We start from the raw sequence: 21,396 nt of genomic DNA, 5'->3' as shown, positions 1-21,396 counted from the left end.
CGGAGTCGCAAAAAATATCAAGATCTAAAGTGCATAAGCCGAAATAGCTCAGTTGGGAGAGCGTTAGACTGAAGATTTAAAGGTCCCTGGTTCGATCCCGGGTTTCGGCAGGTACTACTTTTCTTATAACTATGAATCGTGTCACAGAATAATCTAAATTCTTTGGGATTTTGGGGTGTCTCAAAGCTTCCCTTCTCCCCGGATGTTTAGTCTCTGGATTCCCCAGGGCTGAATGTCGGGTTCCGCTGAGCACATTTCCTCTCCTTGCTTGCTGTAAGTTTTAATGGTCAAAGTACTATTTTAATCTACAATTTCTGATTGTAACAAAAGCTCCCTTTTTATTAAAGTGTTACGATTTTACATTATGTTGCGACAACTCTTTATCCATCCAAAAGTGAGAAAGGACAGCCTGTAAAGATCCGGAGTCGCAAAAAATATCAAGATCTAAAGTGCATAAGCCGAAATAGCTCAGTTGGGAGAGCGTTAGACTAAAGATCTAAAGGTCCCTGGTTCGATCCCGGGTTTCGGCAGGTACTACTTTTCTAATAACTATGAATCGTGTCCCAGAATAATCTAAATTTTTTGGGGTGTCTCAAAGCTTCCCTTCTCCCCGGATGTTTAGTCACTGGATTCCCCAGGGCTGAATGTCGGGTTCCGCTGAGCACATTTCCTCTCCTTGCTTGCTGTAAGTTTTAATGGTCAAAGTACTATTTTAATCTACAATTTCTGATTGTAACAAAAGCTCCCTTTTTATTAAAGTGTTACGATTTTACATTATGTTGCGGCAACTCTTTATCCATCCAAAAGTGAGAAAGGACAGCCTGTAAAGATCCGGAGTCGCAAAAAATATCAAGATCTAAAGTGCATAAGCGGAAATAGCCCAGTTGGGAGAGCGTTAGACTGAAAATCTAAAGGTCCCTGGTTCGATCCCTGGTTTCGGCAGGTACTACTTTTCTTATAACTATGAATAGTGTCACAGAATAATCTAAATTCTTTGGGATTTTGGGGTGTCTCAAAGCTTCCCTTCTCCCCGGATGTTTAGTCTCTGGATTCCCCAGGGCTGAATGTCGGGTTCCGCTGAGCACATTTCCTCTCCTTGCTTGCTGTAAGTTTTAATGGTCAAAGTACTATTTTAATCTACAATTTCTGATTGTAACAAAAGCTCCCTTTTTATTAAAGTGTTACGATTTTACATTATGTTGCGGCAACTCTTTATCCATCCAAAAGTGAAGACAGCCTGTAAAGATCCGGAGTCGCAAAAAATATCAAGATCTAAAGTGCATAAGCCGAAATAGCTCAGTTGGGAGAGCGTTAGACTGAAAATCTAAAGGTCCCTGGTTCGATCCCTGGTTTCGGCAGGTACTACTTTTCTTATAACTATGAATCGTGTCCCAGAATAATCTAAATTCTTTGGGATTTTGGGGTGTCTCAAAGCTTCCCTTCTCCCCGGATGTTTAGTCACTGGATTCCCCAGGGCTGAATGTCGGGTTCCGCTGAGCACATTTCCTCTCCTTGCTTGCTGTAAGTTTTAATGGTCAAAGTACTATTTTAATCTACAATTTCTGATTGTAACAAAAGCTCCCTTTTTATTAAAGTGTTACGATTTTACATTATGTTGCGGCAACTCTTTATCCATCCAAAAGTGAGAAAGGACAGCCTGTAAAGATCCGGAGTCGCAAAAAATATCAAGATCTAAAGTGCATAAGCCGAAATAGCTCAGTTGGGAGAGCGTTAGACTGAAGATCTAAAGGTCCCTGGTTTCGGCAGTTACTATTTTACTTATAACTAAGAATCGTGTCCCAGAAAAATCTAAATTCTTTGGGATTTTGGGGTGTCTCAAAGCTTCCCTTCTCCCCGGATGTTTAGTCTCTGGATTCCCCAGGGCTGAATGTCGGGTTCCGCTGAGCACATTTCCTCTCCTTGCTTGCTGTAAGTTTTAATGGTCAAAGTACTATTTTAATCTACAATTTCTGATTGTAACAAAAGCTTCCTTTTTATTAAAGTGTTACGATTTTACATTATGTTGCGGCAACTCTTTATCCATCCAAAAGTGAGAAAGGACAGCCTGTAAAGATCCGGAGTCGCAAAAAATATCAAAATCTTAAAGTGCGTAAGCCGAAATAGCTCAGTTGGGAGAGCGTTAGACTGTACATCTAAAGGTCCCTGGTTTGATCCTGGGTTTTGGCAGGTACTACTTTTCTTATAACTATGAATCGTGTCACAGAATAATCTAAATTCTTTGGGATTTTGGGGTGTCTCAAAGCTTCCCTTCTCCCCGGATGTTTAGTCTCTGGATTCCCCAGGGCTGAATGTCGGGTTCCGCTGAGCACATTTCCTCTCCTTGCTTGCTGTAAGTTTTAATGGTCAAAGTACTATTTTAATCTACAATTTCTGATTGTAACAAAAGCTCCCTTTTTATTAAAGTGTTAAGATTTTACATTATGTTGCGACAACTCTTTATCCATCCAAAAGTGAGAAAGGACAGCCTGTAAAGATCCGGAGTCGCAAAAAATATCACGATCTTAAAGTGCATAAGCCGAAATAGCTCAGTTGGGAGAGCGTTAGACTGAAGATCTAAAGGTCTCTGGTTCGAACCCGGGTTTTGGCAGGTACTACTTTTCTAATAACTATGAATCGTGTCCCAGAATAATCTAAATTCTTTGGGATTTTGGGGTGTCTCAAAGCTTCCCTTCTCCCCGGATGTTTAGTCTCTGGATTCCCCAGGGCTGAATGTCGGGTTCCGCTGAGCACATTTCCTCTCCTTGCTTGCTGTAAGTTTTAATGGTCAAAGTACTATTTTAATCTACAATTTCTGATTGTAACAAAAGCTCCCTTTTTATTAAAGTGTTAAGATTTTACATTATGTTGCGACAACTCTTTATCCATCCAAAAGTGAGAAAGGACAGCCTGTAAAGATCCGGAGTCGCAAAAAATATCACGATCTTAAAGTGCATAAGCCGAAATAGCTCAGTTGGGAGAGCGTTAGACTGAAGATCTAAAGGTCTCTGGTTCGAACCCGGGTTTTGGCAGGTACTACTTTTCTAATAACTATGAATCGTGTCCCAGAATAATCTAAATTCTTTGGGATTTTGGGGTGTCTCGAAGCTTCCCTTCTCCCCGGATGTTTAGTCACTGGATTCCCCAGGGCTGAATGTCGGGTTCCGCTGAGCACATTTCCTCTCCTTGCTTGCTGTAAGTTTTAATGGTCAAAGTACTATTTTAATCTACAATTTCTGATTGTAACAAAAGCTCCCTTTTTATTAAAGTGTTATGATTTTACATTATGTTGCAGCAACTCTTTATCCATCCAAAAGTGAGAAAGGACAGCCTGTAAATATCCGGAGTCGCAAAAAATTTTGGGGTGTCTCAAAGCTTCCCTTCTCCCCGGATGTTTAGTCTCTTGATTCCCCAGGGCTGATTGTCGGGTTCCGCTGAGCACATTTCCTCTCCTTGCTTGCTCTAAGTTTTAATGGTCAAAGTACTATTTTAATCTACAATTTCTGATTGTAACAAAAGCTCCCTTTTTATTAAAGTGTTACGATTTTACATTATGTTGCGACAACTCTTTATCCATCCAAAAGTGAGAAAGGACAGCCTGTAAATATCCGGAGTCGCAAAAAATTTTGGGGAGTCTCAAAGCTTCCCTTCTCCCCGGATGTTTAGTCTCTTGATTCCCCAGGGCTGAATGTCGGGTTCCGCTGAGCACATTTCCTCTCCTTGCTTGCTCTAAGTTTTAATGGTCAAAGTACTATTTTAATCTACAATTTCTGATTGTAACAAAAGCTCCCTTTTTATTAAAGTGTTACGATTTTACATTATGTTGCGACAACTCTTTATCCATCCAAAAGTGAGAAAGGACAGCCTGTAAATATCCGGAGTCGCAAAAAATTTTGGGGTGTCTCAAAGCTTCCCTTCTCCCCGGATGTTTAGTCTCTGGATTCCCCAGGGCTGAATGTCGGGTTCCGCTGAGCACATTTCCTCTCCTTGCTTGCTGTAAGTTTTAATGGTCAAAGTACTATTTTAATCTACAATTTCTGATTGTAACAAAAGCTCCCTTTTTATTAAAGTGTTACGATTTTACATTATGTTGCGACAACTCTTTATCCTTCCAAAAGTGAGAAAGGACAGCCTGTAAATATCCGGAGTCGCAAAAAATTTTGGGGTGTCTCAAAGCTTCCCTTCTCCCCGGATGTTTAGTCTCTGGATTCCCCAGGGCTGAATGTCGGGTTCCGCTGAGCACATTTCCTCTCCTTGCTTGCTGTAAGTTTTAATGGTCAAAGTACTATTTTAATCTACAATTTCTGATTGTAACAAAAGCTCCCTTTTTATTAAAGTGTTACGATTTTACATTATGTTGCGGCAACTCTTTATCCATCCAAAAGTGAGAAAGGACAGCCTGTAAATATCCGGAGTCGCAAAAAATTTTGGGGTGTCTCAAAGCTTCCCTTCTCCCCGGATGTTTAGTCTCTGCATTCCCCAGGGCTGAATGTCGGGTTCCGCTGAGCACATTTCCTCTCCTTGCTTGCTGTAAGTTTTAATGGTCAAAGTACTATTTTAATCTACAATTTCTGATTGTAACAAAAGCTCCCTTTTTATTAAAGTGTTACGATTTTACATTATGTTGCGACAACTCTTTATCCATCCAAAAGTGAGAAAGGACAGCCTGTAAAGATCCGGAGTCGCAAAAAATATCAAGATCTTAAAGTGCATAAGCCGAAATAGCTCAGTTGGGAGAGCGTTAGACTGAAGATCTAAAGGTCCCTGGTTCGATCCCGGGTTTCGGCAGGTACTACTTTTCTTATAACTATGAATCGTGTCACAGAATAATCTAAATTCTTTGGGATTTTGGGGTGTCTCAAAGCTTCCCTTCTCCCCGGATGTTTAGTCTCTGGATTCCCCAGCGCTGAATGTCGGGTTCCGCTGAGCACATTTCTTCTCCTTGCTTGCTGTAAGTTTTAATGGTCAAAGTACTATTTTAATCTACAATTTCTGATAGTAACAAAAGCTCCCTTTTTATTAAAGTGTTACGATTTTACATTATGTTGCGGCAACTCTTTATCCATCCAAAAGTGAGAAAGGACAGCCTATAAATATCCGGAGTCGCAAAAAATTTTGGGGTGTCTCAAAGCTTCCCTTCTCCCCGGATGTTTAGTCACTGGATTCCCCAGGGCTGAATGTCGGTTTCCGCTGAGCACATATCCTCTCCTTGCTTGCTGTAAGTTTTAATGGTCAAAGTACTATTTTAATCTACAATTTCTGATTGTAACAAAAGCTCCCTTTTTATTAAAGTGTTACGATTTTACATTATGTTGCGACAACTCTTTATCCATCCAAAAGTGAGAAAGGACAGCCTGTAAAGATCCGGAGTCGCAGAAAATATCAAGATCTTAAAGTGCATAAGCCGAAATAGCTCAGTTGGGAGAGCGTTAGACTGAAGATCTAAAGGTCCCTGGTTCGATCCCGGGTTTTGGCAGGTACTACTTTTCTAATAACTAAGAATCGTGTCCCAGAAAAATCTAAATTCTTTGAAATTTTGGGGTGTATCAAAGCTTCCCTTCTCCCCGGATGTTTAGTCACTGGATTCCCCAGGGCTGAATGTCGGGTTCAGCTGAGCACATTTCCTCTCCTTGCTTGCTGTAAGTTTTAATGGTCAAAGTACTATTTTAACCTACAATTTCTGATTGTAACAAAAGCTCCCTTTTTATTAAAGTGTTACGATTTTACATTATGTTGCGGCAACTCTTTATCCATCCAAAAGTGAGAAAGGACAGCCTGTAAAGATCCGGAGTCGCAAAAAATATCAAGATCTTAAAGTGCGTAAGCCGAAATAGCTCAGTTGGGAGAGCGTTAGACTGAAGATCTAAAGGTCCCGGGTTTCGGCAGTTACTATTTTACTTATAACTAAGAATCGTGTCCCAGAAAAATCTAAATTCTTTGGGATTTTGGGGTGTCTCAAAGCTTCCCTTCTCCGCGGATGTTTAGTCACTGGATTCCCCAGGGCTGAATGTCGGGTTCCGCTGAGCACATTTCCTCTCCTTACTTGCTGTAAGTTTTAATGGTCAAAGTACTATTTTAATCTACAATTTCTGAATGTAACAAAAGCTCCCTTTTTATTAAAGTGTTACGATTTTACATTATGTTGCGGCATACATTTACACTGTTGCAGTATACAGCTGTTTATCCATCCAAAAGTGAGAAAGGACAGCCTGTAAAGATCCAGGGTCGCAAAAAATATCAAAATCATAAAGTGCATAAGCCGAAATAGCTCAGTTGGGAGTGCGTTAGACTGAAGATATAAAGGTCCCTGGTTCGATCCCGGGTTTCGGCAGGTACTGCTTTTCTTATAACTAAGAATCGTGTCCCAGAATAATCTAAATTCTTTGCGATTTTGGGGTGTCTCAAAGCTTCCCTTCTCCCCGGATGTTTAGTCACTGGATTCCCCAGGGCTGAATGTCGGTTTCCGCTGAGCACATATCCTCTCCTTGCTTGCTGTAAGTTTTAATGGTCAAAGTACTATTTTAATCTACAATTTCTGATTGTAACAAAAGCTTCCTTTTTATTAAAGTGTTACGATTTTACATTATGTTGCGGCAACTCTTTATCCATCCAAAAGTGAGAAAGGACAGCCTGTAAAGATCCGGAGTCGCAAAAAATATCAAAATCTTAAAGTGCGTAAGCCGAAATAGCTCAGTTGGGAGAGCGTTAGACTGTACATCTAAAGGTCCCTGGTTTGATCCTGGGTTTTGGCAGGTACTACTTTTCTTATAACTAAGAATCGTGTCCCAGAATAATCTAAATTCTTTGGGATTTTGGGGTGTCTCAAAGCTTCCCTTCTCCCCGGATGTTTAGTCACTGGATTCCCCAGGGCTGAATGTCGGGTTCCGCTGAGCACATTTCCTCTCCTTGTTTTCTGTAAATTTTAATGGTCAAAGTACTATTTTAATCTACAATTTCTGATTGTAACAAAAGCTCCCTTTTTATTAAAGTGTTACGATTTTACATTATGTTGCGGCATACATTTACACTGTTGCAGTATACAGCTCTTTATCCATCCAAAAGTGAGAAAGGACAGCCTGTAAAGATCCGGAGTCGCAAAAAATATCAAAATCGTAAAGTGCATAAGCCGAAATAGCTCAGTTCGGAGAGCGTTAGACTGAAGATCTAAAGGTCCCTGGTTTGATCCCGGGTTTCTTATAACTAAGAATCGTGTCCCAGAATAATCTAAATTCTTTGGGATTTCGGGGTGTCACAAAGCTTCCCTTCTCCCCGGATGTTTATTCACTGGATTCCCCAGGGCTGAATGTCGGGTTCCGCTGAGCACATTTCCTCTCCTTGCTTGCTGTAAGTTTTAATGGTCAAAGTACTATTTTAATCTACAATTTCTGAATGTAACAAAAGCTCCCTTTTTATTAAAGTGTTACGATTTTACATTATGTTGCGGCATACAATTACACTGTTGCAGTATACAACTCTTTATCCATCCAAAAGTGAGAAAGGACAGCCTGTAAAGATCCGGAGTCGCAAAAAATATCAAGATCTTAAAGTGTATAAGCTGAAATAGCTCAGTTGGGAGAGCGTTAGACTGAAGATCTAAAGGTCCCTGGTTCGATCCCGGGTTTCGGCAGGTACTACTTTTCTTATAACTATGAATCGTGTCACAGAATAATCTAAATTCTTTGGGATTTTGGGGTGTCTCAAAGCTTCCCTTCTGACCGGAGGTTTAGTCACTGGATTCCCCAGGGCTGAATGTCGGGTTCCGCACATTTCCTCTCCTTGTTTTCTGTAAATTTTAATGGTCAAAGTACTATTTTAATCTACAATTTCTGATTGTAACAAAAGCTCCCTTTTTATTAAAGTGTTACGATTTTACATTATGTTGCGGCATACATTTACACTGTTGCAGTATACAGCTCTTTATCCATCCAAAAGTGAGAAAGGACAGCCTGTAAAGATCCGGAGTCGCAAAAAATATCAAAATCGTAAAGTGCATAAGCCGAAATAGCTCAGTTCGGAGAGCGTTAGACTGAAGATCTAAAGGTCCCTGGTTTGATCCCGGGTTTCTTATAACTAAGAATCGTGTCCCAGAATAATCTAAATTCTTTGGGATTTCGGGGTGTCACAAAGCTTCCCTTCTCCCCGGATGTTTATTCACTGGATTCCCCAGGGCTGAATGTCGGGTTCCGCTGAGCACATTTCCTCTCCTTGCTTGCTGTAAGTTTTAATGGTCAAAGTACTATTTTAATCTACAATTTCTGAATGTAACAAAAGCTCCCTTTTTATTAAAGTGTTACGATTTTACATTATGTTGCGGCATACAATTACACTGTTGTAGTATACAACTCTTTATCCATCCAAAAGTGAGAAAGGACAGCCTGTAAAGATCCGGAGTCGCAAAAAATATCAAGATCTTAAAGTGCGTAAGCCGAAATAGCTCAGTTGGGAGAGCGTTAGACTGAAGATCTAAAGGTCCCTGGTCCGATCCCGGGTTTCGGCAGGTACTACTTTTCTAATAACTAAGAATCGTGTCCCAGAAAAATCTAAATTCTTTGAAATTTTGGGGTGTATCAAAGCTTCCCTTCTCCCCTGATGTTTAGTCACTGGATTCCCCAGGGCTGAATGTCGGGTTCCGCTGAGCACATTTCCTCTCCTTGCTTGCTGTAAGTTTTAATGGTCAAAGTACTATTTTAATCTACAATTTCTGATTGTAACAAAAGCTCCCTTTTTATTAAAGTGTTACGATTTTACATTATGTTGCGACAACTCTTTATCCATCCAAAAGTGAGAAAGGACAGCCTGTAAAGATCCGGAGTCGCAGAAAATATCAAGATCTAAAAGTGCATAAGCCGAAATAGCTCAGTTGGGAGAGCGTTAGACTGAAGATCTAAAGGTCCCTGGTTCGATCCCGGGTTTCGGCAGGTACTACTTTTCTTATAACTATGAATCGTGTCACAGAATAATCTAAATTCTTTGGGATTTTGGGGTGTCTCAAAGCTTCCCTTCTCCCCGGATGTTTAGTCTCTGGATTCCCCAGGGCTGAATGTCGGGTTCCGCTGAGCACATTTCCTCTCCTTGCTTGCTGTAAGTTTTAATGGTCAAAGTACTATTTTAATCTACAATTTCTGATTGTAACAAAAGCTCCCTTTTTATTAAAGTGTTACGATTTTACATTATGTTGCGACAACTCTTTATCCATCCAAAAGTGAGAAAGGACAGCCTGTAAAGATCCGGAGTCGCAGAAAATATCAAGATCTTAAAGTGCATAAGCCGAAATAGCTCAGTTGGGAGAGCGTTAGACTGAAGATCTAAAGGTCCCTGGTTCGATCCCGGGTTTCGGCAGGTACTACTTTTCTAATAACTAAGAATCGTGTCCCAGAAAAATCTAAATTCTTTGAAATTTTGGGGTGTATCAAAGCTTCCCTTCTCCCCGGATGTTTAGTCACTGGATTCCCCAGGGCTGAATGTCGGGTTCCGCTGAGCACATTTCCTCTCCTTGCTTGCTGTAAGTTTTAATGGTCAAAGTACTATTTTAACCTACAATTTCTGATTGTAACAAAAGCTCCCTTTTTATTAAAGTGTTACGATTTTACATTATGTTGCGGCAACTCTTTATCCATCCAAAAGTGAGAAAGGACAGCCTGTAAAGATCCGGAGTCGCAAAAAATATCAAGATCTTAAAGTGCGTAAGCCGAAATAGCTCAGTTGGGAGAGCGTTAGACTGAAGATCTAAAGGTCCCGGGTTTCGGCAGTTACTATTTTACTTATAACTAAGAATCGTGTCCCAGAAAAATCTAAATTCTTTGGGATTTTGGGGTGTCTCAAAGCTTCCCTTCTCCCCGGATGTTTAGTCACTGGATTCCCCAGGGCTGAATGTCGGGTTCCGCTGAGCACATTTCCTCTCCTTGCTTACTGTAAGTTTTAATGGTCAAAGTACTATTTTAATCTACAATTTCTGAATGTAACAAAAGCTCCCTTTTTATTAAAGTGTTACGATTTTACATTATGTTGCGGCATACAATTACACTGTTGCAGTATACAACTATTTATCCATCCAAAAGTGAGAAAGGACAGCCTGTAAAGATCCGGAGTCGCAGAAAATATCAAGATCTAAAAGTGCATAAGCCGAAATAGCTCAGTTGGGAGAGCGTTAGACTGAAGATCTAAAGGTCCCTGGTTCGATCCCGGGTTTCGGCAGGTACTACTTTTCTTATAACTATGAATCGTGTCACAGAATAATCTAAATTCTTTGGGATTTTGGGGTGTCTCAAAGCTTCCCTTCTCCCCGGATGTTTAGTCTCTGGATTCCCCAGGGCTGAATGTCGGGTTCCGCTGAGCACATTTCCTCTCCTTGCTTGCTGTAAGTTTTAATGGTCAAAGTACTATTTTAATCTACAATTTCTGATTGTAACAAAAGCTCCCTTTTTATTAAAGTGTTACGATTTTACATTATGTTGCGACAACTCTTTATCCATCCAAAAGTGAGAAAGGACAGCCTGTAAAGATCCGGAGTCGCAGAAAATATCAAGATCTTAAAGTGCATAAGCCGAAATAGCTCAGTTGGGAGAGCGTTAGACTGAAGATCTAAAGGTCCCTGGTTCGATCCCGGGTTTCGGCAGGTACTACTTTTCTAATAACTAAGAATCGTGTCCCAGAAAAATCTAAATTCTTTGAAATTTTGGGGTGTATCAAAGCTTCCCTTCTCCCCGGATGTTTAGTCACTGGATTCCCCAGGGCTGAATGTCGGGTTCCGCTGAGCACATTTCCTCTCCTTGCTTGCTGTAAGTTTTAATGGTCAAAGTACTATTTTAACCTACAATTTCTGATTGTAACAAAAGCTCCCTTTTTATTAAAGTGTTACGATTTTACATTATGTTGCGGCAACTCTTTATCCATCCAAAAGTGAGAAAGGACAGCCTGTAAAGATCCGGAGTCGCAAAAAATATCAAGATCTTAAAGTGCGTAAGCCGAAATAGCTCAGTTGGGAGAGCGTTAGACTGAAGATCTAAAGGTCCCGGGTTTCGGCAGTTACTATTTTACTTATAACTAAGAATCGTGTCCCAGAAAAATCTAAATTCTTTGGGATTTTGGGGTGTCTCAAAGCTTCCCTTCTCCCCGGATGTTTAGTCACTGGATTCCCCAGGGCTGAATGTCGGGTTCCGCTGAGCACATTTCCTCTCCTTGCTTACTGTAAGTTTTAATGGTCAAAGTACTATTTTAATCTACAATTTCTGAATGTAACAAAAGCTCCCTTTTTATTAAAGTGTTACGATTTTACATTATGTTGCGGCATACAATTACACTGTTGCAGTATACAACTATTTATCCATCCAAAAGTGAGAAAGGACAGCCTGTAAAGATCCGGAGTCGCAAAAAATATCAAGATCTTTAAGTGCGTAAGCCGAAATAGCTCAGTTGGGAGAGCGTTAGACTGAAGATCTTTAGGTCCCTGGTTCGGTTTCGGCAGGTACTATTTTTCTTATAACTAAGAATCGTGTCCCAGAATAATCTAAATTCTTTGGGATTTTGGGGTGTCTCAAAGCTTCCCTTCTCCCCGGATGTTTAGTCACTGGATTCCCCAGGGCTGACTGTCGGGTTCCGCTGAGCACATTTCCTCTCCTTGCTTGCTGTAAGTTTTAATGGTCAAAGTACTATTTTAATCTACAATTTCTGAATGTAACAAAAGCTCCCTTTTTATTAAAGTGTTACGATTTTACATTATGTTGCGGCATACAATTACACTGTTGCAGTATACAACTATTTATCCATCCAAAAGTGAGAAAGGACAGCCTGTAAAGATCCGGAGTCGCAAAAAATATCAAGATCTTTAAGTGCGTAAGCCGAAATAGCTCAGTTGGGAGAGCGTTAGACTGAAGATCTTTAGGTCCCTGGTTCGGTTTCGGCAGGTACTATTTTTCTTATAACTAAGAATCGTGTCCCAGAATAATCTAAATTCTTTGGGATTTTGGGGTGTCTCAAAGCTTCCCTTCTCACCGGATGTTTAGTCACTGGATTCCCCAGGGCTGAATGTCGGGTTCCGCTGAGAACATTTCCTCTCCTTGCTTGCTGTAAGTTTTAATGGTCAAAGTACTATTTTAACCTACAATTTCTGATTGTAACAAAAGCTCCCTTTTTATTAAAGTGTTACGATTTTACATTATGTTGCGGCAACTCTTTATCCATCCAAAAGTGAGAAAGGACAGCCTGTAAATATCCGGAGTCGCAAAAAATTTTGGGGTGTCTCAAAGCTTCCCTTCTCCCCGGATGTTTAGTCTCTGGATTCCAACAGGGCTGAATGTCGGGTTCCGCTGAGCACATTTCCTCTCCTTGCTTGCTGTAAGTTTTAATGGTCAAAGTACTATTTTAATCTACAATTTCTGATTGTAACAAAAGCTCCCTTTTTATTAAAGTGTTACGATTTTACATTATGTTGCGACAACTCTTTATCCATCCAAAAGTGAGAAAGGACAGCCTGTAAAGATCCGGAGTCGCAAAAAATATCAAGATCTTAAAGTGCATAAGCTGAAATAGCTCAGTTGGGAGAGCGTTAGACTGAAGATCTAAAGGTCCCTGGTTCGATTTCGGTTTTCGGCAGGTACTATTTTTCTTATAACTATGAATCGTGTCACAGAATAATCTAAATTCTTTGGGATTTTGGGGTGTCTCAAAGCTTCCCTTCTCCCCGGATGTTTAGTCTCTGGATTCCCCAGGGCTGAATGTCGGGTTCCGCTGAGCACATTTCCTCTCCTTGCTTGCTGTAAGTTTTAATGGTCAAAGTACTATTTTAATCTACAATTTCTGAATGTAACAAAAGCTCCCTTTTTATTAAAGTGTTACGATTTTACATTATGTTGCGGCATACAATTACACTGTTGCAGTATACAACTCTTTATCCATCCAAAAGTGAGAAAGGACAGCCTGTAAAGATCCGGAGTCGCAAAAAATATCAAGATCTTTAAGTGCGTAAGCCGAAATAGCTCAGTTGGGAGAGCGTTAGACTGAAGATCTTAAGGTCCCTGGTTCGGTTTCGGCAGGTACTATTTTTCTTATAACTAAGAATCGTGTCCCAGAATAATCTAAATTCTTTGGGATTTTGGGGTGTCTCAAAGCTTCCCTTCTCCCCGGATGTTTAGTCACTGGATTCCCCAGGGCTGAATGTCGAATTCCGCTGAGCACATTTCCTCTCCTTGCTTGCTGTAAGTTTTAATGGTCAAAGTACTATTTTAATCTACAATTTCTGATTGTAACAAAAGCTCCCTTTTTATTAAAGTGTTACGATTTTACATTATGTTGCGACAACTCTTTATCCATCCAAAAGTGAGAAAGGACAGCCTGTAAAGATCCGGAGTCGCAGAAAATATCAAGATCTTAAAGTGCATAAGCCGAAATAGCTCAGTTGGGAGAGCGTTAGACTGAAGATCTAAAGGTCCCTGGTTCGATCCCGGGTTTCAGCAGGTACTACTTTTCTTATAACTATGAATCGTGTCACAGAATAATCTAAATTCTTTGGGATTTTGGGGTGTCTCAAAGCTTCCCTTCTCCCCGGATGTTTAGTCACTGGATTCCCCAGGGCTGAATGTCGGGTTCCGCTGAGCACATTTCCTCTCCTTGCTTGCTGTAAGTTTTAATGGTCAAAGTACTATTTTAATCTACAATTTCTGATTGTAACAAAAGCTCCCTTTTTATTAAAGTGTTACGATTTTACATTATGTTGCGACAACTCTTTATCCATCCAAAAGTGAGAAAGGACAGCCTGTAAAGATCCGGAGTCGCAAAAAATATCAAGATCTTAAAGTGTATAAGCTGAAATAGCTCAGTTGGGAGAGCGTTAGACTGAAGATCTAAAGGTCCCTGGTTCGATCCCGGGTTTCGGCAGGTACTACTTTTCTTATAACTATGAATCGTGTCACAGAATAATCTAAATTCTTTGGGATTTTGGGGTGTCTCAAAGCTTCCCTTCTCCCCGGATGTTTAGTCTCTGGATTCCCCAGGGCTGAATGTCGGGTTCCGCTGAGCACATTTCCTCTCCTTGCTTGCTGTAAGTTTTAATGGTCAAAGTACTATTTTAATCTACAATTTCTGATTGTAACAAAAGCTCCCTTTTTATTAAAGTGTTACGATTTTACATTATGTTGCGACAACTCTTTATCCATCCAAAAGTGAGAAAGGACAGCCTGTAAAGATCCGGAGTCGCAGAAAATATCAAGATATTAAAGTGCATAAGCCGAAATAGCTCAGTTGGGAGAGCGTTAGACTGAAGATCTAAAGGTCCCTGGTTCGATCCTGGGTTTCGGCAGGTACTACTTTTCTTATAACTATGAATCGTGTCACAGAATAATCTAAATTCTTTGGGATTTTGGGGTGTCTCAAAGCTTCCCTTCTCCCCGGATGTTTAGTCTCTGGATTCCCCAGGGCTGAATGTCGGGTTCCGCTGAGCACATTTCCTCTCCTTGCTTGCTGTAAGTTTTAATGGTCAAAGTACTATTTTAATCTACAATTTCTGATTGTAACAAAAGCTCCCTTTTTATTAAAGTGTTAAGATTTTACATTATGTTGCGACAACTCTTTATCCATCCAAAAGTGAGAAAGGACAGCCTGTAAATATCCGGAGTCGCAAAAAATTTTGGGGAGTCTCAAAGCTTCCCTTCTCCCCGGATGTTTAGTCTCTTGATTCCCCAGGGCTGAATGTCGGGTTCCGCTGAGCACATTTCCTCTCCTTGCTTGCTCTAAGTTTTAATGGTCAAAGTACTATTTTAATCTACAATTTCTGATTGTAACAAAAGCTCCCTTTTTATTAAAGTGTTACGATTTTACATTATGTTGCGACAACTCTTTATCCATCCAAAAGTGAGAAAGGACAGCCTGTAAATATCCGGAGTCGCAAAAAATTTTGGGGTGTCTCAAAGCTTCCCTTCTCCCCGGATGTTTAGTCTCTGGATTCCCCAGGGCTGAATGTCGGGTTCCGCTGAGCACATTTCCTCTCCTTGCTTGCTGTAAGTTTTAATGGTCAAAGTACTATTTTAATCTACAATTTCTGATTGTAACAAAAGCTCCCTTTTTATTAAAGTGTTACGATTTTACATTATGTTGCGACAACTCTTTATCCTTCCAAAAGTGAGAAAGGACAGCCTGTAAATATCCGGAGTCGCAAAAAATTTTGGGGTGTCTCAAAGCTTCCCTTCTCCCCGGATGTTTAGTCTCTGGATTCCCCAGGGCTGAATGTCGGGTTCCGCTGAGCACATTTCCTCTCCTTGCTTGCTGTAAGTTTTAATGGTCAAAGTACTATTTTAATCTACAATTTCTGATTGTAACAAAAGCTCCCTTTTTATTAAAGTGTTACGATTTTACATTATGTTGCGACAACTCTTTATCCATCCAAAAGTGAGAAAGGACAGCCTGTAAAGATCCGGAGTCGCAAAAAATATCAAGATCTTAAAGTGCATAAGCCGAAATAGCTCAGTTGGGAGAGCGTTAGACTGAAGATCTAAAGGTCCCTGGTTCGATCCCGGGTTTCGGCAGGTACTACTTTTCTTATAACTATGAATCGTGTCACAGAATAATCTAAATTCTTTGGGATTTTGGGGTGTCTCAAAGCTTCCCTTCTCCCCGGATGTTTAGTCTCTGCATTCCCCAGGGCTGAATGTCGGGTTCCGCTGAGCACATTTCCTCTCCTTGCTTGCTGTAAGTTTTAATGGTCAAAGTACTATTTTAATCTACAATTTCTGATTGTAACAAAAGCTCCCTTTTTATTAAAGTGTTACGATTTTACATTATGTTGCGACAACTCTTTATCCATCCAAAAGTGAGAAAGGACAGCCTGTAAAGATCCGGAGTCGCAAAAAATATCAAGATCTTAAAGTGCATAAGCCGAAATAGCTCAGTTGGGAGAGCGTTAGACTGAAGATCTAAAGGTCCCTGGTTCGATGCCGGGTTTCGGCAGGTACTACTTTTCTTATAACTATGAATCGTGTCACAGAATAATCTAAATTCTTTGGGATTTTGGGGTGTCTCAAAGCTTCCCTTCTCCCCGGATGTTTAGTCTCTGGATTCCCCAGCGCTGAATGTCGGGTTCCGCTGAGCACATTTCTTCTCCTTGCTTGCTGTAAGTTTTAATGGTCAAAGTACTATTTTAATCTACAATTTCTGATAGTAACAAAAGCTCCCTTTTTATTAAAGTGTTACGATTTTACATTATGTTGCGGCAACTCTTTATCCATCCAAAAGTGAGAAAGGACAGCCTATAAATATCCGGAGTCGCAAAAAATTTTGGGGTGTCTCAAAGCTTCCCTTCTCCCCGGATGTTTAGTCACTGGATTCCCCAGGGCTGAATGTCGGTTTCCGCTGAGCACATATCCTCTCCTTGCTTGCTGTAAGTTTTAATGGTCAAAGTACTATTTTAATCTACAATTTCTGATTGTAACAAAAGCTCCCTTTTTATTAAAGTGTTACGATTTTACATTATGTTGCGACAACTCTTTATCCATCCAAAAGTGAGAAAGGACAGCCTGTAAAGATCCGGAGTCGCAGAAAATATCAAGATCTTAAAGTGCATAAGCCGAAATAGCTCAGTTGGGAGAGCGTTAGACTGAAGATCTAAAGGTCCCTGGTTCGATCCCGGGTTTTGGCAGGTACTACTTTTCTAATAACTAAGAATCGTGTCCCAGAAAAATCTAAATTCTTTGAAATTTTGGGGTGTATCAAAGCTTCCCTTCTCCCCGGATGTTTAGTCACTGGATTCCCCAGGGCTGAATGTCGGGTTCAGCTGAGCACATTTCCTCTCCTTGCTTGCTGTAAGTTTTAATGGTCAAAGTACTATTTTAACCTACAATTTCTGATTGTAACAAAAGCTCCCTTTTTATTAAAGTGTTACGATTTTACATTATGTTGCGGCAACTCTTTATCCATCCAAAAGTGAGAAAGGACAGCCTGTAAAGATCCGGAGTCGCAAAAAATATCAAGATCTTAAAGTGCGTAAGCCGAAATAGCTCAGTTGGGAGAGCGTTAGACTGAAGATCTAAAGGTCCCGGGTTTCGGCAGTTACTATTTTACTTATAACTAAGAATCGTGTCCCAGAAAAATCTAAATTCTTTGGGATTTTGGGGTGTCTCAAAGCTTCCCTTCTCCGCGGATGTTTAGTCACTGGATTCCCCAGGGCTGAATGTCGGGTTCCGCTGAGCACATTTCCTCTCCTTACTTGCTGTAAGTTTTAATGGTCAAAGTACTATTTTAATCTACAATTTCTGAATGTAACAAAAGCTCCCTTTTTATTAAAGTGTTACGATTTTACATTATGTTGCGGCATACATTTACACTGTTGCAGTATACAGCTGTTTATCCATCCAAAAGTGAGAAAGGACAGCCTGTAAAGATCCAGGGTCGCAAAAAATATCAAAATCATAAAGTGCATAAGCCGAAATAGCTCAGTTGGGAGTGCGTTAGACTGAAGATATAAAGGTCCCTGGTTCGATCCCGGGTTTCGGCAGGTACTGCTTTTCTTATAACTAAGAATCGTGTCCCAGAATAATCTAAATTCTTTGCGATTTTGGGGTGTCTCAAAGCTTCCCTTCTCCCCGGATGTTTAGTCACTGGATTCCCCAGGGCTGAATGTCGGTTTCCGCTGAGCACATATCCTCTCCTTGCTTGCTGTAAGTTTTAATGGTCAAAGTACTATTTTAATCTACAATTTCTGATTGTAACAAAAGCTTCCTTTTTATTAAAGTGTTACGATTTTACATTATGTTGCGGCAACTCTTTATCCATCCAAAAGTGAGAAAGGACAGCCTGTAAAGATCCGGAGTCGCAAAAAATATCAAAATCTTAAAGTGCGTAAGCCGAAATAGCTCAGTTGGGAGAGCGTTAGACTGTACATCTAAAGGTCCCTGGTTTGATCCTGGGTTTTGGCAGGTACTACTTTTCTTATAACTAAGAATCGTGTCCCAGAATAATCTAAATTCTTTGGGATTTTGGGGTGTCTCAAAGCTTCCCTTCTCCCCGGATGTTTAGTCACTGGATTCCCCAGGGCTGAATGTCGGGTTCCGCTGAGCACATTTCCTCTCCTTGTTTTCTGTAAATTTTAATGGTCAAAGTACTATTTTAATCTACAATTTCTGATTGTAACAAAAGCTCCCTTTTTATTAAAGTGTTACGATTTTACATTATGTTGCGGCATACATTTACACTGTTGCAGTATACAGCTCTTTATCCATCCAAAAGTGAGAAAGGACAGCCTGTAAAGATCCGGAGTCGCAAAAAATATCAAAATCGTAAAGTGCATAAGCCGAAATAGCTCAGTTCGGAGAGCGTTAGACTGAAGATCTAAAGGTCCCTGGTTTGATCCCGGGTTTCTTATAACTAAGAATCGTGTCCCAGAATAATCTAAATTCTTTGGGATTTCGGGGTGTCACAAAGCTTCCCTTCTCCCCGGATGTTTATTCACTGGATTCCCCAGGGCTGAATGTCGGGTTCCGCTGAGCACATTTCCTCTCCTTGCTTGCTGTAAGTTTTAATGGTCAAAGTACTATTTTAATCTACAATTTCTGAATGTAACAAAAGCTCCCTTTTTATTAAAGTGTTACGATTTTACATTATGTTGCGGCATACAATTACACTGTTGCAGTATACAACTCTTTATCCATCCAAAAGTGAGAAAGGACAGCCTGTAAAGATCCGGAGTCGCAAAAAATATCAAGATCTTAAAGTGTATAAGCTGAAATAGCTCAGTTGGGAGAGCGTTAGACTGAAGATCTAAATGTCCCTGGTTCGATCCCGGGTTTCGGCAGGTACTACTTTTCTTATAACTATGAATCGTGTCACAGAATAATCTAAATTCTTTGGGATTTTGGGGTGTCTCAAAGCTTCCCTTCTGACCGGATGTTTAGTCACTGGATTCCCCAGGGCTGAATGTCGGGTTCCGCTGAGCACATTTCCTCTCCTTGTTTTCTGTAAATTTTAATGGTCAAAGTACTATTTTAATCTACAATTTCTGATTGTAACAAAAGCTCCCTTTTTATTAAAGTGTTACGATTTTACATTATGTTGCGGCATACATTTACACTGTTGCAGTATACAGCTCTTTATCCATCCAAAAGTGAGAAAGGACAGCCTGTAAAGATCCGGAGTCGCAAAAAATATCAAAATCGTAAAGTGCATAAGCCGAAATAGCTCAGTTCGGAGAGCGTTAGACTGAAGATCTAAAGGTCCCTGGTTTGATCCCGGGTTTCTTATAACTAAGAATCGTGTCCCAGAATAATCTAAATTCTTTGGGATTTCGGGGTGTCACAAAGCTTCCCTTCTCCCCGGATGTTTATTCACTGGATTCCCCAGGGCTGAATGTCGGGTTCCGCTGAGCACATTTCCTCTCCTTGCTTGCTGTAAGTTTTAATGGTCAAAGTACTATTTTAATCTACAATTTCTGAATGTAACAAAAGCTCCCTTTTTATTAAAGTGTTACGATTTTACATTATGTTGCGGCATACAATTACACTGTTGCAGTATACAACTCTTTATCCATCCAAAAGTGAGAAAGGACAGCCTGTAAAGATCCGGAGTCGCAAAAAATATCAAGATCTTAAAGTGCGTAAGCCGAAATAGCTCAGTTGGGAGAGCGTTAGACTGAAGATCTAAAGGTCCCTGGTTCGATCCCGGGTTTCGGCAGGTACTACTTTTCTAATAACTAAGAATCGTGTCCCAGAAAAATCTAAATTCTTTGAAATTTTGGGGTGTATCAAAGCTTCCCTTCTCCCCTGATGTTTAGTCACTGGATTCCCCAGGGCTGAATGTCGGGTTCCGCTGAGCACATTTCCTCTCCTTGCTTGCTGTAAGTTTTAATGGTCAAAGTACTATTTTAATCTACAATTTCTGATTGTAACAAAAGCTCCCTTTTTATTAAAGTGTTACGATTTTACATTATGTTGCGACAACTCTTTATCCATCCAAAAGTGAGAAAGGACAGCCTGTAAAGATCCGGAGTCGCAGAAAATATCAAGATCTAAAAGTGCATAAGCCGAAATAGCTCAGTTGGGAGAGCGTTAGACTGAAGATCTAAAGGTCCCTGGTTCGATCCCGGGTTTCAGCAGGTACTACTTTTCTTATAACTATTAATCGTGTCACAGAATAATCTAAATTCTTTGGGATTTTGGGGTGTCTCAAAGCTTCCCTTCTCCCCGGATGTTTAGTCTCTGGATTCCCCAGGGCTGAATGTCGGGTTCCGCTGAGCACATTTCCTCTCCTTGCTTGCTGTAAGTTTTAATGGTCAAAGTACTATTTTAATCTACAATTTCTGATTGTAACAAAAGCTCCCTTTTTATTAAAGTGTTACGATTTTACATTATGTTGCGACAACTCTTTATCCATCCAAAAGTGAGAAAGGACAGCCTGTAAAGATCCGGAGTCGCAGAAAATATCAAGATCTTAAAGTGCATAAGCCGAAATAGCTCAGTTGGGAGAGCGTTAGACTGAAGATCTAAAGGTCCCTGGTTCGATCCCGGGTTTCGGCAGGTACTACTTTTCTAATAACTAAGAATCGTGTCCCAGAAAAATCTAAATTCTTTGAAATTTTGGGGTGTATCAAAGCTTCCCTTCTCCCCGGATGTTTAGTCACTGGATTCCCCAGGGCTGAATGTCGGGTTCCGCTGAGCACATTTCCTCTCCTTGCTTGCTGTAAGTTTTAATGGTCAAAGTACTATTTTAACCTACAATTTCTGATTGTAACAAAAGCTCCCTTTTTATTAAAGTGTTACGATTTTACATTATGTTGCGGCAACTCTTTATCCATCCAAAAGTGAGAAAGGACAGCCTGTAAAGATCCGGAGTCGCAAAAAATATCAAGATCTTAAAGTGCGTAAGCCGAAATAGCTCAGTTGGGAGAGCGTTAGACTGAAGATCTAAAGGTCCCGGGTTTCGGCAGTTACTATTTTACTTATAACTAAGAATCGTGTCCCAGAAAAATCTAAATTCTTTGGGATTTTGGGGTGTCTCAAAGCTTCCCTTCTCCCCGGATGTTTAGTCACTGGATTCCCCAGGGCTGAATGTCGGGTTCCGCTGAGCACATTTCCTCTCCTTGCTTACTGTAAGTTTTAATGGTCAAAGTACTATTTTAATCTACAATTTCTGAATGTAACAAAAGCTCCCTTTTTATTAAAGTGTTACGATTTTACATTATGTTGCGGCATACAATTACACTGTTGCAGTATACAACTATTTATCCATCCAAAAGTGAGAAAGGACAGCCTGTAAAGATCCGGAGTCGCAAAAAATATCAAGATCTTTAAGTGCGTAAGCCGAAATAGCTCAGTTGGGAGAGCGTTAGACTGAAGATCTTTAGGTCCCTGGTTCGGTTTCGGCAGGTACTATTTTTCTTATAACTAAGAATCGTGTCCCAGAATAATCTAAATTCTTTGGGAT

At 40.4% G+C, this 21,396-nt stretch overlaps 27 non-coding genes across 27 annotated transcripts; all 27 read left to right on the top strand.

The window, feature by feature from the left end:
• The first annotated feature begins 37 nt into the window (after positions 1–37).
• Positions 38–110, top strand: TRNAF-GAA (transfer RNA phenylalanine (anticodon GAA)). The gene has a single exon. It is a non-coding gene; the product is annotated as a tRNA-Phe (tRNA).
• Positions 111–457: 347 nt separating this feature from the next.
• Positions 458–530, top strand: TRNAF-AAA (transfer RNA phenylalanine (anticodon AAA)). Its single transcript has one exon. It is a non-coding gene; the product is annotated as a tRNA-Phe (tRNA).
• Positions 531–869: 339 nt separating this feature from the next.
• On the top strand, positions 870–942 carry TRNAF-GAA (transfer RNA phenylalanine (anticodon GAA)). Its single transcript has one exon. It is a non-coding gene; the product is annotated as a tRNA-Phe (tRNA).
• A 343-nt stretch (positions 943–1,285) lies between these two features.
• TRNAF-GAA (transfer RNA phenylalanine (anticodon GAA)) lies at positions 1,286–1,358 on the top strand. Its single transcript has one exon. It is a non-coding gene; the product is annotated as a tRNA-Phe (tRNA).
• Positions 1,359–2,535: 1,177 nt separating this feature from the next.
• Positions 2,536–2,608, top strand: TRNAF-GAA (transfer RNA phenylalanine (anticodon GAA)). The gene has a single exon. It is a non-coding gene; the product is annotated as a tRNA-Phe (tRNA).
• Positions 2,609–2,956: 348 nt separating this feature from the next.
• TRNAF-GAA (transfer RNA phenylalanine (anticodon GAA)) lies at positions 2,957–3,029 on the top strand. The gene has a single exon. It is a non-coding gene; the product is annotated as a tRNA-Phe (tRNA).
• A 1,683-nt stretch (positions 3,030–4,712) lies between these two features.
• TRNAF-GAA (transfer RNA phenylalanine (anticodon GAA)) lies at positions 4,713–4,785 on the top strand. Its single transcript has one exon. It is a non-coding gene; the product is annotated as a tRNA-Phe (tRNA).
• A 615-nt stretch (positions 4,786–5,400) lies between these two features.
• On the top strand, positions 5,401–5,473 carry TRNAF-GAA (transfer RNA phenylalanine (anticodon GAA)). The gene has a single exon. It is a non-coding gene; the product is annotated as a tRNA-Phe (tRNA).
• A 782-nt stretch (positions 5,474–6,255) lies between these two features.
• On the top strand, positions 6,256–6,328 carry TRNAF-GAA (transfer RNA phenylalanine (anticodon GAA)). The gene has a single exon. It is a non-coding gene; the product is annotated as a tRNA-Phe (tRNA).
• Positions 6,329–7,551: 1,223 nt separating this feature from the next.
• Positions 7,552–7,624, top strand: TRNAF-GAA (transfer RNA phenylalanine (anticodon GAA)). Its single transcript has one exon. It is a non-coding gene; the product is annotated as a tRNA-Phe (tRNA).
• Positions 7,625–8,421: 797 nt separating this feature from the next.
• On the top strand, positions 8,422–8,494 carry TRNAF-GAA (transfer RNA phenylalanine (anticodon GAA)). The gene has a single exon. It is a non-coding gene; the product is annotated as a tRNA-Phe (tRNA).
• A 348-nt stretch (positions 8,495–8,842) lies between these two features.
• On the top strand, positions 8,843–8,915 carry TRNAF-GAA (transfer RNA phenylalanine (anticodon GAA)). Its single transcript has one exon. It is a non-coding gene; the product is annotated as a tRNA-Phe (tRNA).
• Positions 8,916–9,263: 348 nt separating this feature from the next.
• TRNAF-GAA (transfer RNA phenylalanine (anticodon GAA)) lies at positions 9,264–9,336 on the top strand. The gene has a single exon. It is a non-coding gene; the product is annotated as a tRNA-Phe (tRNA).
• Positions 9,337–10,118: 782 nt separating this feature from the next.
• TRNAF-GAA (transfer RNA phenylalanine (anticodon GAA)) lies at positions 10,119–10,191 on the top strand. The gene has a single exon. It is a non-coding gene; the product is annotated as a tRNA-Phe (tRNA).
• Positions 10,192–10,539: 348 nt separating this feature from the next.
• TRNAF-GAA (transfer RNA phenylalanine (anticodon GAA)) lies at positions 10,540–10,612 on the top strand. Its single transcript has one exon. It is a non-coding gene; the product is annotated as a tRNA-Phe (tRNA).
• A 1,903-nt stretch (positions 10,613–12,515) lies between these two features.
• TRNAF-GAA (transfer RNA phenylalanine (anticodon GAA)) lies at positions 12,516–12,588 on the top strand. The gene has a single exon. It is a non-coding gene; the product is annotated as a tRNA-Phe (tRNA).
• A 787-nt stretch (positions 12,589–13,375) lies between these two features.
• On the top strand, positions 13,376–13,448 carry TRNAF-GAA (transfer RNA phenylalanine (anticodon GAA)). Its single transcript has one exon. It is a non-coding gene; the product is annotated as a tRNA-Phe (tRNA).
• Positions 13,449–13,796: 348 nt separating this feature from the next.
• On the top strand, positions 13,797–13,869 carry TRNAF-GAA (transfer RNA phenylalanine (anticodon GAA)). The gene has a single exon. It is a non-coding gene; the product is annotated as a tRNA-Phe (tRNA).
• A 348-nt stretch (positions 13,870–14,217) lies between these two features.
• TRNAF-GAA (transfer RNA phenylalanine (anticodon GAA)) lies at positions 14,218–14,290 on the top strand. The gene has a single exon. It is a non-coding gene; the product is annotated as a tRNA-Phe (tRNA).
• A 1,149-nt stretch (positions 14,291–15,439) lies between these two features.
• TRNAF-GAA (transfer RNA phenylalanine (anticodon GAA)) lies at positions 15,440–15,512 on the top strand. The gene has a single exon. It is a non-coding gene; the product is annotated as a tRNA-Phe (tRNA).
• Positions 15,513–15,860: 348 nt separating this feature from the next.
• On the top strand, positions 15,861–15,933 carry TRNAF-GAA (transfer RNA phenylalanine (anticodon GAA)). The gene has a single exon. It is a non-coding gene; the product is annotated as a tRNA-Phe (tRNA).
• Positions 15,934–16,548: 615 nt separating this feature from the next.
• TRNAF-GAA (transfer RNA phenylalanine (anticodon GAA)) lies at positions 16,549–16,621 on the top strand. The gene has a single exon. It is a non-coding gene; the product is annotated as a tRNA-Phe (tRNA).
• Positions 16,622–17,403: 782 nt separating this feature from the next.
• Positions 17,404–17,476, top strand: TRNAF-GAA (transfer RNA phenylalanine (anticodon GAA)). The gene has a single exon. It is a non-coding gene; the product is annotated as a tRNA-Phe (tRNA).
• A 1,223-nt stretch (positions 17,477–18,699) lies between these two features.
• On the top strand, positions 18,700–18,772 carry TRNAF-GAA (transfer RNA phenylalanine (anticodon GAA)). The gene has a single exon. It is a non-coding gene; the product is annotated as a tRNA-Phe (tRNA).
• Positions 18,773–19,574: 802 nt separating this feature from the next.
• On the top strand, positions 19,575–19,647 carry TRNAF-GAA (transfer RNA phenylalanine (anticodon GAA)). Its single transcript has one exon. It is a non-coding gene; the product is annotated as a tRNA-Phe (tRNA).
• Positions 19,648–19,995: 348 nt separating this feature from the next.
• Positions 19,996–20,068, top strand: TRNAF-GAA (transfer RNA phenylalanine (anticodon GAA)). The gene has a single exon. It is a non-coding gene; the product is annotated as a tRNA-Phe (tRNA).
• Positions 20,069–20,416: 348 nt separating this feature from the next.
• TRNAF-GAA (transfer RNA phenylalanine (anticodon GAA)) lies at positions 20,417–20,489 on the top strand. The gene has a single exon. It is a non-coding gene; the product is annotated as a tRNA-Phe (tRNA).
• The last annotated feature ends 907 nt before the right edge of the window (positions 20,490–21,396 follow it).

The sequence above is a fragment of the Rhinoderma darwinii genome, unplaced genomic scaffold, assembly GCF_050947455.1.
Source record: "Rhinoderma darwinii isolate aRhiDar2 unplaced genomic scaffold, aRhiDar2.hap1 Scaffold_443, whole genome shotgun sequence".
Lineage (NCBI taxonomy): Eukaryota > Metazoa > Chordata > Amphibia > Anura > Rhinodermatidae > Rhinoderma > Rhinoderma darwinii.
This window is presented reverse-complemented; position numbering and strand designations above follow the sequence as displayed.